The sequence below is a fragment of the Diceros bicornis genome, chromosome 7, assembly GCF_020826845.1.
Source record: "Diceros bicornis minor isolate mBicDic1 chromosome 7, mDicBic1.mat.cur, whole genome shotgun sequence".
In the NCBI taxonomy this organism is placed as follows: Eukaryota; Metazoa; Chordata; class Mammalia; order Perissodactyla; family Rhinocerotidae; genus Diceros; species Diceros bicornis.
In genome coordinates this window covers 21964175-21981886 of record NC_080746.1, presented here as the reverse complement: position 1 = coordinate 21981886, position 17712 = coordinate 21964175, and the positions used below count along the sequence as shown (strand labels likewise).

The 17712-nt window shown below is 37.9% G+C and overlaps 1 pseudogene; it reads right to left on the bottom strand.

Moving 5' to 3' along the window:
• Window positions 1-4449: 4449 nt before the first annotated feature.
• LOC131408201 (NXPE family member 1-like) lies at window positions 4450-6342 on the bottom strand (annotated as a pseudogene).
• Window positions 6343-17712: the final 11370 nt, after the last annotated feature.

Sequence of the window (17712 nt, the reverse complement as noted above, 5' to 3'; positions counted from 1 at the left end):
TCTATCTCATATTTCCCTTCCTGTCTGCACTGTGTTCTGGATAATTTCGTCATATCTGTTTTCCATTTCACTACTTCTGTCTTCATCTTCGTCTAGTCTGCCACTTAACTCATCCACAGAGTTTTCAATTTTACTGACTATATTTATATTTTTCATATCTGGAAGTATTGTTTAGTTCTTTTTCAAATCTATGTGCTATTTTTGTTAGTGTCTTCCTTTTTCATATATTTGATTCTATTTTGTATGCCTTTAATAATTTTAAATGCTTATAGTCTTTAATGGTAACTCATCTGAAGTTCTTAGAGGTCTAATTTCATCATGTCTTCCTATTCTTGCTTATGTTAGATGGTTTTCGTGTGTTGTTGTGTAATCCTGGATTGTGATTTAATGATTGGTGGGATTTATCTATGCGAATCCTACATGGTTTGGTTTGAGTGTGCGAATTCAGAAAGAGTTTGCATTTGTTTCTGTTAAGTTCCCCTAGGGAATTATCCCCAGATTGCTTGCTTATTTATTTACTTAGTTAGTTATTGCACTGGGGTTTCCTGAACTGAACAGGTAGTATAGATTAGAATTTCAGATCTTTATCAAGGCAGGTCTGTGCTTACTAACTCTCAGGGGGAGATTTTCCCTTCTTTATCAGAGTTTAGGACAAAACAGACAATCTTCTTTGTCACCTTTTATCAGTGGGTATATTTTTTTCCAGTTTAACATTTCTCTGAGAGTAGCCCTTTGAAGGTGTAGGCTTATGCAGAGATTTCAGGCCCCAAACCTTGTCTGCTGTTTGAAGTAAAGCAAGAAAGCCAGTGAGCCTGGGGGAGAGTGAGTGAGGGGCAACAGCGGTAGGATGTGAAGCCAGAGAGGTAGTGTGAGGCAAGAACATGTAGAGCCTTGTGAGTCATGACAAGGTCTTTCACTCACACTCTGAGTGGAGTGAAAAATTATCAGAGGGTTTGAACAAAAGCATGACATGCAAGAATGTGACCTGATTTATATTTTTAATGAATTTGTCTGATTGCAGTAGGAAAATAGACTATAGGGCCCAAGGATGGAAGCAGGGAGACAAAGTTGAATACTGTTGCAGCATTGTGGATGAGAAATGGTGATGACATACGCTTGGCTGGTCACAATGGAGGTGGTGAGAAGTGGTAAAATTCTGGATATAGTGTGAAGGTGAAGAAACTAAGATTTGATGATGGAATGAAATATGGAGTATATGTGAGAGACTTCAAGGTTTTTAGGCCTGGGCAACTGGCAAGAAATGTATTACTATTTACTGAGATGAGGAAGACTGGATAGAGCAGGTTGGTGGAGGAAAATCAAGAATTTGGTTTTGGGGACAGCCCCATCGCCTAGTGGTTAAGTTTGGCATGCTGTGCTTTGGCAGCCTGGGTTCGGTTCCCAGGTATGGACCTACACCGCTCATCGGCGGCCACGCTGTGGCAGTGAGCCACATACAAAATAGAGGAAGATTGGCACAGATGTTAGCTCAGGGCGAATCTTCCTCAAGCAAACAGAGGAAGATTGGCAACAGATGTTAGCTCAGAGTGACTCTTCCTCACCAAAAAAGAAAAAAAAAAAGAATTTGGTTTTGGACATTTAGATCGTAAGCTTGGGATGTCTGTTAAGCCATACAAGTGGAGATGTTGGCTGACAGTTGATTATATGAGTCTGGGAAAGTTGAGAGGAAATGTCCACATTATACCTAAAAATTTAGAAATTGTCAGGTTATATATGGCGTGAAATTCCATGGGACTTTATAAGATTACCTACGCATTTAAAAAAGGTGTTTGTTATAAATTATGTGGAATTTCTAGGTATTGTGTAGTAATGTGTTTTTACATTATATTGTCTACCATATTAGGAGAAATAGAAATATATTCTTTTTTTAAATGGTGTTAAAATACATATAACATAAAATTTACCATCTTAACCATTTTTAAGTGTACAGTTCAGTAGTGTTTAGTCCCATTGTTGTGCAACAAATCACCAGAAACTTCTTCATCTTGCAAAACTAAAATTCTGTATGCATTAAATAATGACTCCCCATTCCCGTTCCTCCCAGCCCCTGGCAACCACCATTATACTTTCTGTCTGTATGACTCTGACTACTGTAGATACCTCATGTAAGTGAAATCATAGTATTTGTCTTTTTGTGACTGACTTATTTTACTTGGCATAATGTCCTCAAGGTTCATCCATGTTGTAGCATGTGTCAAAATTTCTTTTCTTTTTAAGACTGTATAACATTTCCTTGTATGTATATACTACATTTTGTTTATCTATTAGTCTGTCGATTGATATTTGGGTTGCTTCCACTTCTTGGCTATTACGAATAATGCCATTATGACCATGGGTGTGCAAATATCTCTTTGAGACCCTGCTTTCAATTCTTTTGGATACATTCCTAGAAGTGATATTGCTAGATCATATGGTATTTCTATTTTTAATTTTTTGATGAAATGCTATACTGTTTTCCATAGTGGCTATATCATTTTACAGTCCTACCAATAGTACACAAGGATTCCATTCTCTCCACATCCTCATGGACACTTGTTTGTTATTTTCTGTTTTTTGTGTTTTTTTTTTTTGATAACAGCCATCCCAATGGGTGTGAGATGATATCTTATTGTGGTTTTGATTTGCGTTTCTCTGCTGATTAGTGATGCTGAGTATCTTTTCTATGCTTGTTGACCATTTGTACATCTTTGGAGAAATGTCTTTTCAAATCCTTTGCCCATTTTTAAATCAGGTTATTTGGATTTTTGTTGTTGTTGTTGTTGAGCTGTAGGAGTTCTTTATGCATTATGGATATTAACTCCTTATCAGATAGATGATTTGCAATTATTTTCTCCCATTCCATAAGCTGCCTTTTCACCCTGTTGATTGTCTTTTGATGCACAGAAGTTTTATATTTTGATGTAGTCAAATTTATCTATTTTTGCTTTTGTTGCCTGACACTTTCAGTGTCTTATCCAAGAAATCATTGCCAAATCCAGTGTCCTGCAGCTTGCCCTGTTTTCTTCTAAGAGTTTTGTTTTAGGTCTTATGTTTAGGTGCATTTTGAGTTAATTTTTTTCTGTGGTATAAGGTAAGGATCAAACTTTATTCTTTTTGCCTATGGACATCCAGTTTTTTCAACACCATTTGTTGAAAAGATTGTCCTTTCCCCAGGGTGTCTTGGCACCCTTGTAAAAAATCATTTGACCATGTGTGTGAGGGTTAGAAGTATATTCTTGACCCTTCCATCTCATCGACTCTCCATTACCCAAGTCCATTCTGTTTTGCCTACTAAATATCTTTTGAATCTGTCTACTTCTCTTTATTTCTGCCACTGCCACCCTGGCTTATATTATCATCCTGTTGTCCAGGTTATAGGAATAGCCCGAAAAATTGTCTCCTCACATACACTCATTTAAAAAAAAAAAAAAGCTTTATAGTGATATAATTCATATACTATAAAATTCATCAAAATTTAAAGTGTGCAATTCAATAGTTTTTAGTTTATGCAACCATCACTATAACCTAATTGTAGAACATTTTTACCACACCCCGAATCACAAATACTCTTGACCCCCTCCAACCTGTTATCTAGTTTGCAGCTAGATTGATCTTTTTTAAAAAAGCTAATCTGATTATTTTCCCCTCCCTCATTTCCTTACACAAAATCCTTCAGTGGTCTACTGTCTCGTTACAGTAGGCAAAAATCTTTGACGTAGACTTGATGTCCCCACTGCCTACCTCTCCAGCTCATTTCCCCCACAGTATGGCACTATGATATACCTATACCATGCTCTTTCGTTTCTCATGGACTTTCATATGCTTTTCTTTTTCTCCACCCCACCTCTATCTCTACCATCTGCCCAACTTTTATATCTCAACTCAAATACTGCTTTCCCAAGGAATCCTTCCATGACTGCCCTTCCCCCTGCTATACTCCCAGACGAGCTTAGAGTCCCTCTGTTAGCCTCAGATTCCTTCTCTAGAATATAGGCTCCATGCGACCACGTGCTGGCCCACCAGTGTATCCCCAGTGCCTAGCACAGTGCCTAGCACCATGCAGACATTTTGTTTAGTCACCTAATATTACTGGGTGCCCGCTATTTGTCAGGTACCCGTCTAAGTGCGGATATGTGTAAGAGCACGGCTGGGCAGGGAAGCCTGAGTCCTTGACTGTGACTTCCTTCAGAAACTGCAATACACTGGCTGTGCACCAAGTCTGATGTGGGGAGGGCAGCTTTTCCCATGAGACTTGTCAGATAAGCCTTTGTAATTACCTATGGTCAGGCCTGAAAGATCACCCATAGGATTTTGACCAGGAGACAGATTCCTCAGAAATTAGAGGATGTTTTTCTCTTGAGAAATTGAACAGGCCAAGAGAAAAGCTTCCAAATACTGGTATTTGGGTGTGTGTGTGTATTCCAGTCAATAGGCCTGTTTGCCACTTTATCACTGCAAAGTGAGGTTGTTCTGTTGACCAGCCCCATCCATGCGCATAGAGCATCTAGGTGGCTTTTTAACTGCATAAGGAAAAGATATGAGCAGACATCTAAGGATTTCAGGCATTTGATGAACACCCCCTACATGACAGAGAGACCAAATAAACACACAGATAAAAGGAACCCAGAAGAAACAGAGACAATGCAAAGAATAAATCTTCAAAAAAATTAATCTAGTAATAATAATAATAAACTGAATATCCTCATAGTATAAAAGAAAATATTACACCCAGGAAATATTGGGAGAATGTAGTGAAGGAAAATGGGGTGCAAGTGTGATGTAAGAGAATGAAATCTTTTACTACCAACCCAGGAAATTGATAGAAAATGCCAAAATAGAAAAATCAAGAAATAGCGGTGTTGTACTGCTGGTGGGAGTGGAAACTGGTGCAGCCTCTATGCAAAACAGTATGGAAATTTCTCAAAAAATTAAAAATAGAAATACCTTATGATCCAGCTATCCCACTTCTGGGTATTTATCCAAAGTACTTGAAATCAACAATCCAAAGAGGCTTATGCACCCCTATGTTCATTGCAGCATTATTCACTATAGCCAAGAAGTGGAAGCAACCCAAGTATCCGTTGACAGATGATTGGATCAAGAAGATGTGGTATATATATATACAATGGAATACTACTCAGCCATAAAAAAAGACAAAATCGTCCCATTTGCAACAACATGGATGAACCTGGAGGGTATTATGTTAAGTGAAATAAGCCAGAAAGAGAAAGACAGACAATGTATGATCTCTCTTGTATGTGAAATATAAACTAACACACGGACAGAGAGAACAATTTGGTGTTTACCAGGGGGAAGGGAAGTGGGGGGTGGGCACAAGGGGTAAAGGGATGCATTTGTGTGGTGACTGACAAATAATAATGTACAACTGGAATCTCACAATGTTATAAACTATTATGACCTCAATTAAAAAAAAAAAAAAAAGGAAATAGCAGTGTTGTAAACACTGCTAGTGACCTACCCAGGGTCCTTATCCTCTTTTCCTTACTAACAGAACATACAGTGGCAACATTCTTCGCAAAAAAAATATATTTCCTTGCCCTTTTTGTCAGTAAGGCTCTGCTCTTCTTCTCTAAGTCAGTGGTGGTCACGTGGGTCAAGACTTCACAGGGAACATGTGGAGGCCTCACACAGTAGAAGCTTCTTGATCTTGATCGTCTTGATGGCACAGTTTAGCGCTTGAGTTTAGGGTCAGGCATGTTCAGAAAGGACCTATGAGGTGCCATTGGCAAACTGGCTCATGATCACCCTGTCATAGCCTTGATTTCTTGCCCTCCAGAGAGCTGACATCCCCTCACTGGGGTGGATGAGCAGGAGAGACAGAGAGACCTGGCCCTCCCAGAACAGAGTGAAGCTGACAAGGTAGATGCCATTGTTGAAATCTGTCACCGTTCCCGAAGCGCCTGCCTTCAGGGCTGGGGAGGACATCCTGGCCCTCAGGAAATCCCCGCCGTATTCCTTCCTGCATCCCAAGTAGTCCCAGCAGGATGTTTAGCTGATCCCTTTTGCAGTGTGTGTCTTGAGGTTGAGGATGGTGACTCTGCTGTGTGAGGCACTGGTGGTGGTGTTCATATGGGTGAAAGGTCTGGGTGGGACCAGCTGGTCTAGTTTCTCCATGATTCCCTTTATTCTCAGCTCAGTCTTCACTGATGAAAATACTGGATCCAGTGATGCTTCAGGTAAGAACATTATGAAGGTACTCCTGTGATGCAGAAAGATAGGCATCTCTTTTCCACACCAAAACTGAAATGGCAAAGAATGTGACGTGTACACGGCCAAGTATGTCTCTATGAACCTTAATGATGGATTTATATCTTTATTCATATATTACCACCAAAGTGATCAGTCCAGGAATTGCCATAATTAAAGTGCTGAAAGCTTTGGGTAAAACATAGATGTCAGTTGTTCCATTTTTACTTTAACCACTATTCCATAGGATGTTAAAACTCATAAAAAAATATTGAACCTAAAAATATATGGCTAAGAAAAATTTTTTTTTAATTAAGAAATGGTTATAGCTGTAAATTGAAAGAAGTAAATATTAAGAAATATTTTACTATTTGTAAGTCCTAATATAATGAAAGGAAAAATCATAGTAAAAAAAATAAACAATTTTATCAGTGAAATGTAAAGTTATTTTTTGTAAAAATTTACTAAGTTTTGAATAGGTACCACATAAACATGGTACAAAACTCAAAAGATACAAAAAAGGGAATCAGTTTGAAAGAAGCCTTTCTTTCATTCCTGTCTCCTGCCACACAGTTTTCCTCCCAGAATGAATCACTCATCTCTTTTATAAATATCTTTCCAGAGCCTGGTATATATACACGTGTGCGCACACACATACTACGTATATATTTTTTCCCATAAATCACATATGCATTATTCTGTGCCTTGCTTTTTTATTTAAGGATATCTTTTGAATATCTTTTCATTTCAGTACATATTGAGCTGCCTCAGTCATCCATTAGGATGGACACACAGAATTCCATTGTATGGATGTATCATCCTTTAACCAGTCCCCTGTTGGTGGACATACAGATTTTCCCAATCTTCTACTTATACAGTGTTGAAATTGATAATCTTGTACATATATCCTGGAAATGGAATTACTGGGTTGAAATTTAAGAGCATTTGCGTGTATGTGTTCTAAAAAATGGAAAGGTTTGTGTTTTTGCTTTAGTGATTGTCTTCATATAATATAACATATAAGTTTATATGTACAATAAATTTATATAAAACATTTCATCTTCTCGTTCTTAAGCAATATCTATTGATTCTTTACCTTAAGCAGAGACCAAAATGATTTACCCTTCCTTGCCTCAATTTCCTCCTCTCCACTACTATATTTTTGTTCATTAAATTATTTATCTTTGTGTTTACCCGTATTTCCTTAAAAATGTATTTTAATAAACAAGTTATATGTGTTGTATATAGTTGTATATATTACTATATATAGTGTACATCATATACAGTGTATATATTATACATACTGTATCTAATATAGTATATATTAGATATTATAATATATAGTATTACTATATTATATAAATATATGATAAATATAATATACATGAATATATAATACATATAATAGTATATATTGTTATATATATAACTTGTTTATTAAAACATAAATTTTTAATGTATGTATATATACATATGTATGTATATTACTTATTAGCTTTAAAAAGTATCTTTTAATACCAGGCTAAAAATGATAAGGAAATCTCTCCACCTGCCCTCCTCCAACTTTTGTTATTTACAACATTTCTACATTGTCACAGTTTATAATATTTACATTCTGTTTTCCAGCCATAGTCTCTATAGTTTTATTGTATTTTTGGCTAGTACTATATAGTTAAGTGGATCCAGTAATTGTCATCATTCTGTTTGTAAGAGTTTTTACCATTTATCTTTTGTTTAGTTGAAGTTGGTATTCTGCATTTTTTTAAAAAAGGGTTCATGGGGACTATATCCCCTGAGTTTGTTGTAATAGTTGGATTTAAAAAAAACAGGTTGAATCTATAAATAACCTGAGATTTCTTTGATATATGGTGTGAGGTGAGAATACAGATTAACTTGTATCCTGCAGTAATGTCTGAGAGCTAGTGAAACAATTTTGCCTATTACTTGTTTAACCTTCAGAAAGATGAAGCTATCCAAGGGACAAATTTAGAATTAATACATGCTTTCCTTTGAGGAAACTGAGACTTCAAGCAGAAAAACATGTGTTCAGTGAATTTGATGGTTTAGGGGAGAAAACAGTTCAAGTAATTTATGCAGAACCTATGTTGAGAAGAAAAGGAAGTTGGGGCTAGAAGGGTCTTATAAGGTGAAAGAAAATGGAAGAATCAATGACAGAAAAGGCATTCAGTACATTTTTGTTTACTGAATTAGTGAATCCAAGGTTTCTGGAAGGTGTAATGAGAGTGAGAGTATAAGAAATATAGGAGATTAGGACTTTGTGGTTAGAAAGTGTGAGATGTCAGTGGGTGATAACAAGTTTCAGGATGTGGCCCTCAAAGTGGGTTGTCAAAATACGTTAGATGTGAAGGTCATGGTACTTAGAAAGAAAAATCACCAGAAGGCTGGAGGTTTGAATCTGGATGTGGGATCTAAATTCTTTCAGGGAAATGGAAGGAGTTTTGGGAGAAGATGAAGACTTAGCCAGCTACCTACTTATTCAGTGAATATGGGGAAACAATCAACTCTATGAGGTAGGTCCTATCTTACATTCATTTTATAGATTAGGAAATGAAGCAGGAAGATGTTAAGTAATTTGCCTATGGCCATAAAATTAATAACTACCAGAGTCAAGATTCAAATCCAGACAGTCTGACTCTTAAGCCTGTGATCTAACTGTTCTGCAGCCCCACGTTCAAGTTTTTGTCTGTGTGTGTGTGTGTTGGTGGTGGTCGTGGCCGTGGTCGTGGGACGGGTGTTATTACTTTATGTGTATACGAATGACCCTAGGGGATGGTGCAGAGAATGAGCAGCATGAAACTCCTAGATTTTGTCACATCAACCAGAGCTGTCCTGTGGGGCAGCTCAGGGAGCTCTTGAGTCTTCTTTGTGTATACAGTGTCGGGGGAAGAGGGAGAATCTCCCTCTGCCCTCTTCCTTAAGGTTCTTATGGCTGGCCAAATAATCAACAAGACAGGTTAGCAGGAGAAAATAATACCAAGTTTAATAACATGTATACATGGGAGAAACTCAGAAATGAAAAACTCATCCCTCTGTCTAAGCTGCTTGCTTAAGTATTGCAGCTAAAGGCGAGGAGCGTGTTGGGGGTGGGTAGTGGCCTGGGACTTCAGAGGGCAGGAGTACAATTCTTTTCGGGGTCATCTATAGATAATGTGGTCAGGGAGAGACAGAGTTTTTGATAAAAGAGGCTTGGTGCCTTTGCTATTGTAACCTCTATCCTACATTATCTTTATAGCCATCATGATAGAAGATCTGTTCCAGGAAGGAGCCACCATGTCAAATTCTTTAGGCAGTTAGTGGGGGAGGTCAAATCTCCCTCAGAGAAAACAATCAAGGTAAAGAGATATATTTCAGGGTGGCCAAATCTTGATCTCCCACAACAGTGGTCCCCTGTTATCTGCAGTTTCACATTCCACGGTTTCAGTTATCTGCAGCAAACCAACCGCAGCCATCCTCTGCTCCTGACATCCAGCCATCAACATCCTAATGGCTGGATGATCCTCCTTCTGAAGGTCAATAGTAGCCTGATGCTACATCACAATGCCTATGTCATTTACTCTCTCCGTCTCATCATGTAGGCATTGTACCACCTCATGTCATCATAAGAAGGGCGAGTACAGTACAGTGAGATATTTTGAGAAAGAGAGGCCGCATTCACATAACTTTTATTACAGTATATTGTTATAATTGTTCTATTTTATTGTTTTACTGTACCTAATTTATAAATCAATCTTTATCATAGGTATGTATGTATAGGAAAAAACATAGTATATATAAGGTTCAGTACTATGTGTGGTTTCAGGCATGCACTGGAGTTCTTGGAACATATCCCTGATGGATAAGGGGGGGACTACTGTGTAGTTTGAAAGGAGACTTTACCGTTCCATGGTCACCCTATCCCTCAAGACCCGGCTGGTCACAAGGGGAGGAGACTGACATTTTAAAAAATACTCTAAGTGATGTTGAACGTCTTTTCTTGTGCCTGTTTGGCCATCTGTATATCTTCTCTAGAAAAATGTCTGTTCATATCCTCTGCCCATTTTTTGAACAGGTTGTTTTTTTGTTGTTGAGTTGTATGAGTTCTTTATATGTTTTGGGAGTTAACCCCTTGTCTGATATATGATTTGCAAATATTTTCTCTCAGTTGGTGGGTCATCTTTTCCTTTTGTTCATGGTTTCCTCTGCCTTGCAGAAGCTCTTTAGTCTGATGTAGTCCCATTTGTTTATTTTTTCTTTTGTTTCCCATGTCTGAGTAGACATGGTATTTGAAAAGATGCTAAAAATGCAAATCAAAACAACAGTAAGATATCACTTTACACCCATCAGAATGGCTATAATTACCAAGACAAAAAATAACAAGTATTGGAGAGGATATGGAGAAAAGGGAACCCTCATACATGCCTGGTGGGAATGCAAACTAGTGCAGCCACTATGGAAAACAGTATGGAGATTTCTCAAAAAATTAAAAATAGAAATACCACACGATCCAGCTATCCCACTACTGGGTATTTACCCAAAGAACTTGAAATCAACAATTCAAAGAGATTTATGCACCCCTATGGTCACTGCAGCATTATTCACAATAGCCAAGACATGGAAGCAACCCAAGTGCCCATCAACTGATGAATGGATAAGGAAGATGTGGTATATATATACACAATGGAATACTACACAGCCATAAAAAAGACAAAATTGTTCCATTTGCAGCAACGCGGATGGACCTTGAGGGTGTTATGTTAAACAAAATAAGCCGGACAGAGAAAAAGAAACCCTGCATGATTTCACTCATATGTGGAAGATAAACAAACATATGGATAAAGGGAACAGATTAGTGGTTACCAGAGGGGAAGGGGGTGGAGGGAGGGTGAAAGGGGTAAAGGGGCATGTATGTATGGTGGTGGATAAAAATTAGACTATTGGTGGTGAGCATGATGCAGTCTATACAGAAGCTGATAAATGATAATGCACACCTGAAATTATACAATGTTATAAACTATTATGACCTCAATAAAATAATTGAAAAAAAAACTCAGGCATTTCAGGAACTATGACGTTTCTTTAAAATGTACTGAACAGTTTATCCACTTGTTTAACAAACATTTTAGGACTTGTCTTGTACTAGACATAGTAAGGACATTCAAGGCAATATCCCTACTCAAGAGCAATTTAAAATTTAGCTGGAGACACAAATTAAGACAAAGTAGGTTTAACTCTATCTCATTTACTTTGGTCTCTCAGGTTACAAAGTTATGGGTAAACCAAGGGAATATTAAATCTTTCCCAATTAAAAAAAGTTCCCCATCCAGAATGTATCAATTTAATGCTATGTTCTTGGTCTGACTCTGGATAGATTGAATTAAGAGAGGTTTTATTGAATAAGTGGAGAAACTGAATTTTTTTTTAATCTTTGTGGAATCCTTTCAATTGTAGAAATGATCTCATACACTTAGCCCTAACATAAGTGCCAACAATGTTTTATGAATGATCTTATTTGAAAACAAGAGCACACAAGAGAGGGACTACATACTGAGTCACATGAAAGATGAGCCTTTTTGTGCATGCTGTTTCTTCTGGAACACTTTCCCTCTAGGTTGCTCCCCCTGTACCTCCTCTTTCGCATCCCTGAGTCCCACTCATTCTTCTAGTCTTGGTTTAGACGTCACTTCCTCCAGAAGGTTTTCTGTGAACTCTGAACTCTGGGGCATGTGACTCTGTTTCCCCCACTACCACCCCAGCACCCTTTCATAGCAGGTATCTCACAGTATTGCAGTAGCTTAACATACTTACTGGTCTTCTCTCTATATGGCCCCTTATATGAGGACAGGGACCACAGCTATCTTGTTTAACATTGTATCCTCATCGCAAGGCCTGCCATGTAATAGTTGTTGAGTAAATAAGTGTTCATTGCGTGAATGTTCTCAGAACAGAGCCTCGCTTTTCCTTCAGTTCCTTCAATATCTTCTCTGTTGAGACCTTTTAGGTTCTCAGTAGGTGTCATTAACATAGTCAAAAAGAAAGGAAGTCAAAGAGAAGGTGATTAGTGGCTGCATGTAAATTTTTGGAAAGACCCAGGCTTCCTCATTCTTAGATTATTTCTCCATTCTCTACATTATAATGTCAGCTCCATGTCCCTCCTCCCTCACCCGGGAAACAGTAGGTGTAAAGAAGTATCAACAATTATTCTCATTGTAAATACAGAATTTTGGCCCCTCATGCTCTTCATAGATGATCGTGATGCTTACTCTGTTTTATTTTTTTTCCCCCAACAGATCATGATGCTTACTCTGTTTTATCTTTTTTCTTCCTCTTCTTGGCTTACAGAAGATTTATTGTTGATTAATTTTTAAAATGTGCTGTGTCCCTTTTCCAAGTACACTACCACTTATGTTCTGTTCTACAACATATTCTGGACGTATAGAGATGCAGCATCATTCATTTGGCAAATATAGATTGGATGCTACTATGTGCCTGGCCCTGTTTAAGGAACTAGGAATGAATAAAATGGTTCCAAGGATGGCGCTGGGGTCACGGCTATGCATCTCTGTGGATGGCACCTTCTCCACTCTGGAGCGATGGAAGAGAACAGAGAAACCAGGGGTTGGGAAGTGGGAAGTGGGGGAGAAAGAGTCTTGGGCCAGAAAGGAGTTGGCACCAAAGTGACATGCAGGGCCACTTAGGGGCCTTTGAACACTGTGCCGTGGCAGAAGTCCCAGCTGCACCCTTAGTGGCTCTACTTACTCCTGCAGCTTTGTGCCTGCTAGTCCTCTTCTTTGTCATAGCCAGACAAGTGCCAGGACGAGGCACAGACTGTAGATTAGTCAGTGACCCTTAAGGGTATTGGGGATGGAGTTCACAAGTTGTAGAGATACCTGACAGCCTCAAACCTCCTGTGAGGCAGGATGGGCTCTACTAGGATGCAATGATGGAACCCAAGCATTCCTACACTCTGGTTATAAACCTTTGGGTTGAATGTGGCTCTCAGCTGTTTGGTGTTCATATTCACATTGACACCCCTTCCCTTACCAAGCGCTGCAGTCAACACAACTAAGGCTTCGAGACCAGGAGCAGTGGCAAGAATGACTGTGCTCTGCAACATCAGCCCTGCCTCTCCAGATCTGCTGAGAGGTAAGGAAAACCGTAGGACCAGCTCAGCATGTTTAACCCCACAACAGTGGAGCCCTTGCTCTAAGTTTTATGCTTTTAGGCTGTAAAACATACCTGACAGCCAAAGAGGCACATGGAATGTTTCCATGAAGAAAACCCCTATCTTTAAAGAAGATGCTGCTAGCCGCCAGCCTCAGCTGAAGACTGAAAAAATAAACCTTGACAAAAAAAAGAATGTTTTTACTGCATATAAAGGTAACTTGTTTTTTGAATGGGGTTTTTGTCAGTTGTCTTTTAAAGATCTTATGGTTATTTTTGAAATTAATACCTTAATTATTGGAAATAGAATAAAAAAGAGAGAGAAATTAAGGATTGGGGAGACCATCTCCCGCTCAGAGATATCTTTTGCTCTGTGTTGATGCCTTAGTATGTCAAAATATCTTGACTCATCCAGAGGAGGGCTTTGAGTTAAGGGAAAGTTTTCTGGGGAAAAAAGATAAAGGAAACTTATAACTCAGTGTTTGCACATTTACTTACCTCAGCCACTGTAGGTCATAAGTAAGTTAATTTTCACTTATATTGGAAATAAGGGGAAAGAACTAGAATTAATTTCTTGAAATTTTCAACATTTACACATTAATGTTTTAAAAATTATTTCTCTAACTTCATACATTGTGATGGCCTCTACAATTTGTTTAGCGTGAGAATAAACCACTCTTCTATTAGTAATGGCACACGTATTAATAACAGGGATGAGGTTTCTGGTCCTGTAAGACCAGAACTGTCAGCAAGAAACCCAAGAACAAAACCAGAACATCTAGGCATAATGTGACCAAGGTTGCAGACAAAGTGACAGGATTGACCTAACAATCTTGAGAAGCACAGCCACACACATTTTATGAGCCTTTTATATGACAAGTGTTAAATTTTGATACCTATTTTTCAAATGATACATATTTTTCTGAAGATACTTTACACAGAACCTTTTTTTCTAACCTTTTAAAAGAGTTTGTTCAATGAGCTCAGTGAATTAGTATTTAATATAAAGTACATTTCAGCATCATCCTGTCTTTTGTTCTTATCCTTTTACCACTTATTCTGGTGCTAGGTTGTAGAGTTTTTTAAGAGATTGTAAAAAGCTTTGTAAAGCTTTGACTCAGAAACGTTTTAATAAAAAATCTCCTTGGAAAAAAAAGGCAAAACCTAGTCTCTTTCTTTAAGATGCTCAAAGTCTATCAAAGGTGATAGATATTTTAAAAATATATTTTTTAGTTTCTATTATAGCGTAAATATAAACATATTGTAGTAACATTATTCTTCCTGATATAGTTAGAGGAAGCATCACAGAGGAAATGAAATAGAAACTGAGTTTTGAAGGATGAGTAGGAGTTTGACAGGTGGAAAGAGGGGCAGGAGGGCATTCTAGTTAGAAGGAACAGCATATAGAGAGGCACAGAAGTATGAAAGACTGTGATGTATTTGAATTGTGTGTGAGAAAATATTGTTTCCTCATCTGTAGCCACCGTCTATATACTGATGACTTCCAAATTGAACATATTGCTTCCAGACCCCACTCCTGAATTCCAAACTCATATTCCATCTACAGGACACCTCAATTTTGATATTTGTACAGGAACCTCAACCTCGTTATGACTAAAACTTAAATTCATTTTTTTCACTTTTTCCCCCAACCTCTTCCTTCTTCTGTATTCCCTTCTTTCGTGAACCTTAGGATTCCTCTTCTAGTTATTTGTGTTGAATTCATAGGTATCATTGCAAACTTCTAATTGAGCTGCCTTGGGGGAAGAATTATTGAATTATTATGTGCTAGAACTAGGTAAGCATTTTACATACATCATCTCATTTAATGCTTTGAATTTAACATTGAGGAAATTGAAGTTCAGTAATTAAATCCCCAAATTCACTGAGCTAGTACATGAAGCTAGAATTTGAATGGAGGTCTGACGCCAATCTCTGTATTATTTCCCTTGTACCACATTGGCCACAGTTCTAAATACCTTGACACGTTTCTCTTTCTAAAAGGCAACTCTAATCATATCCTCTATTACAGATATTTAATCACTCCCCATTGCTTTGTGGATGAAGTTCAAATTCCTTAGCATAACGTGTAAGTCCTTTTGTTTGGGTGCTGTTTTCCCTTCCTGCTTTTCTCTCATTAACTCTCTGTATGTTAGTTTCCTGTCTCTCCAGGTTCTCAGTTCTTGCTATTTCCTGAATGAGACTTCTCACCAAGGTTGTTTGGCCTGTTCCTCCTCTCTCTCTCTGCTTGTCAACCTGACTAGAGTGAGCCCAGGCAATACTTCCTCTAAAACTTTTTACAGCATCTCTCTGTCATAGAGTTAGCTTTTCTTTTCTTTGTTTCTGAAACTTCTTGCACATACTTCTAGTATACCTCTTACCACATTGCACTGACTCTACCTGTGTGGTCTTCTCCACAGACTGAGGAGGGGAGTCTTGGCCCTGTTCATTTATATTGGCTAATATAGTGACTGGCACGGAGTAGATGCTCAGTAACTGTTTATTTAAACAAAACATGTTTTTTTAGCTTTAATAAATGGGTGGATGCTAATGTCACTGATCAAGAAATGGAAAACAGGAAGAGTAAAGAATTTGGTAGAGAGAAGATATTATTTTAGCTTTTTAACATACTGTGTTTGAGGTCCCTGTCAAGTTTAAGTGGAGATGTCTGGTGTAAGCTGGTATTAGGCTGCAGATCTACAAGTATAGATTTGGGAGTCATTGGATGAGATTATACAGGGGAAAAAGTATTATAAAAATGCTTCATAGGTGGTGATGTGTACTTTACATTGTGTCAAATCATATGGCACATAATGACAGGCTGTCCTGCTATTTGTAAAGCTAAGCTTGAGCAGTGGATTCAGATGTGACAGCCCACTACATCCATAGTAGAATTCCCAATCAATCTTTTTTCTAATGTTTCCATTCATTGACAATCTCTCCCTTAATTACTTATTTAATTAAAAATTGTAAAATGGTGATTTTCTAATTCTATTATTCCTTCCATATTCATTAGCCATAATTCTTCTGCAAAGAAGAACTTTTCCTAGTCTATTAAGGTTATTGGTTTCCAGGAAATATAGTTTAACAGGAAAGAGGATAAATGTTCATGTATTTCCCTTTAATTGCCAATTTCCAAAATAAGGAGTTAGTACCTAGTTACCTCCACTAATGACTCATGAAGGTTTTGGGTTTTTTTGCATGTCTCCTTTTTTTTTTTTTTTTGGTGAGGAAGTTTAGCCCTGAGCTAACATCCATTGCCAACCCTCCTCTTTTTGCTGAGGAAGATTGGCCCTGGGATAACATCCATGCCCATCTTCCTCTACTTTATATGTGGGATGCCTGCCACAGCATGGCTTGATAAGTGGTGTGTAGGTCCACACCCGGGATCTGAACCCATGAACCCCGGGCCGCAGAAGCAGAGCATGGGAACTTAACTGCTATGCCACCGGGCCGGCCCCGGGTTCCCAATGTTTTTGATGGTTCACTGAGCTATACTTTCAAGGTTTGTGCACATTTCTAAACATATTGCATGCTTTACAATAATAATGATTTTAAAAGATACTTTTACAATTGGTCAAAAAGTATCAAATTTCTAGAATTAAATATAAGGAAACATGTTTGCATACAATCTATGCAGAGATACTATGCAATTTTAATTATGTTGTTTAGTTATATATTGCTACTATGAGGGAAACTATTAACTTCTGTATGTTGAACTTGTGTTAGGTCACCTTCTAAATTCTTATATTTAGCCTCTTAGTTTTTTTTTTTTTTTTTTTTTGCTGAGGAAGATTTTCCCTGAGCTAACATCTGTTGCCAATCTATCTTACTCATTTTTTGCTTGAGGAAATTAGCCCTGAGCTAACATCCATGCCAATCTTCCTCTATTTTGTATGTGGGTTGCCACCACAGCATGGCTGACGAGTAGTGTAGGTCCATGCCTGGGATCTGAACCCATGAACCTGGGCCACTGAAGCAGAGCACGCTGAACTTAACCATTACACCATGGGGCTGGCCCCAAGCCTCTTAATTTTTTTCTAAGAGAATGATGAAATAACCATGAGCAGTCAACTTATGTTCTTTTCTCACGTGTACTGCCAGTATATTGTTGAATAGAAGTAGTGATAGGCATTCATATTTTCTTCCTGATATTAGTAAGAAATGTTTGTTATGTTTCATTCATTAAGTGATATTTGTTGTAGTTTTCTGGTAGACAACCTTTCTCAAGTTGTGGGAGTTTTCTTCTATATCTAGTTTGTTACTAGTTTTTCCTTCGACCTCCAAGGGATTTGTGTTCAATTTTATCAAGGTTTTTGTTTTAAACTAGGGGTCGGCAAACTA